Consider the following 1,445-nt stretch of genomic DNA (forward strand, 5'->3'; position numbering starts at 1 on the left):
CTCTCCAGCCTGGTAGCACGGCTGCTCCGGGCAACAGGCTGGGGTACCATTGTCTTCCGGCATATGGTCTTGGCACCGCTCCCGTGCCCAGGCCATGGCTCTCTGCCCCAGTTGCAGTCCCAGGTCCCCTGCAGTGAGAGCTGAACACATAGTGTCCGGTAGCACCGGAGTCTTTATTTTGCTGTGGGAAGAACTCCTTGTTTGAGTTTTCATTTCATTATTCCTCTCCAAAAGGCTCAGCTTGATGCCTCTTACATCTGTTCTGTTCCATTGGCATGTGTGTCCCAAGCCCCCCTCCCTCCCCCTTTTTTTTTTATCTCATTCCTGGTTTTCTTTGAATAGAAATCTTACAAAATGACTCCATCTGCTCCTCTCCAGCGAGTTCACAGAGGTGTCCTGGGCCTGCATCAGCCTGATGGCCACTTCCTTGGGCTGTTACTTTCACTGCCACACTAACACTGCACAGGAAGCTAGCAGGACTGAAATGCTGCTCTGCCTTTATTTCCTCACGCTCAACACAGACACGTTGTAAAAGGTCTGACTGAGGGCAGAACTTCCACTGGGGCAAGGGGAACCACGGAGCCCAGGATGGCTGAAGTGGTGGATGCAGAGAGAACTGGAAATGGGATAAGCCATTAGCCACATGAAGCACTGACCTCCCTTGGCCACTCTCAGATTTCAGTGACAAAAGATAATCTGTGGCTGCAGAAAAATTTGGTTTAGTTTAGATTCGCATAGATCCAGAGTTTGAGCTCTTCCACCAAAACAACCTTTATAGGACTCTTATTTCTGTATGTGGCTGGCAATGTGCCACATACTTCAAGGGGGGGGTGAGGTGGAGGACAGGTACATCTGATGGAGAAAGTGTCAGATCTCAACATGGTGAGAGGTGTTACAGTGGGGTGGGTTCACACAGAAGGTACGCAGTTCACCTTCCAGAAGTGGTGATGTCTAGGTTGGAGTAGAAGTTCAAGTTCCTTGCAAGAGGGCAAATTAGCAGGGAGGAAGGTTGACGAAAAGAAATGATCTAAGCAGGGTAGGGAAACATGGAATGGTGTGACCTGAGATATCAAACCATGGCCCAGTGTGGTGTGAGCAGACCCTGTGGGTAGTCTGTAGTTATGACAAGGTCAAGCTTGCCCTTTAGAAAGATTTCTCTAGCGGGAGAGTGGAGGATGGTGCTCCAGGAAGGCATGCTAGCAGAGACCCGGGCAGGTAAGCTACTCAGCTCACTGAACTCCATACCCTCCTTCTCCCCGACTATGGTTCAGTACTTCCAGGAATTCCTCTGCCCTTACTTTCAAACAACTTCCAAAATATGTCTTTTCTCACTACCTCCACTACCGCCGGGCGGTCTTGCCACCAGTGTCTCTCACCTACATTGCAGCCTTCTCCCTGTCTGCCTCTCTCCTAGCTCCCCGAGAGCTTAGATTACAACCCCATTT

General features: G+C 50.3%; 1 pseudogene; it reads right to left on the reverse strand.

Moving 5' to 3' along the window:
- Positions 1 to 150, reverse strand: part of LOC102475160 (ADP-sugar pyrophosphatase-like) — a 14,455-nt pseudogene extending 14,305 nt beyond the window's left edge.
- Positions 151 to 1,445: the final 1,295 nt, after the last annotated feature.

This window comes from Tupaia chinensis, unplaced genomic scaffold (assembly GCF_000334495.1).
Source record: "Tupaia chinensis unplaced genomic scaffold, TupChi_1.0 Scaffold000619_1, whole genome shotgun sequence".
Lineage (NCBI taxonomy): Eukaryota > Metazoa > Chordata > Mammalia > Scandentia > Tupaiidae > Tupaia > Tupaia belangeri.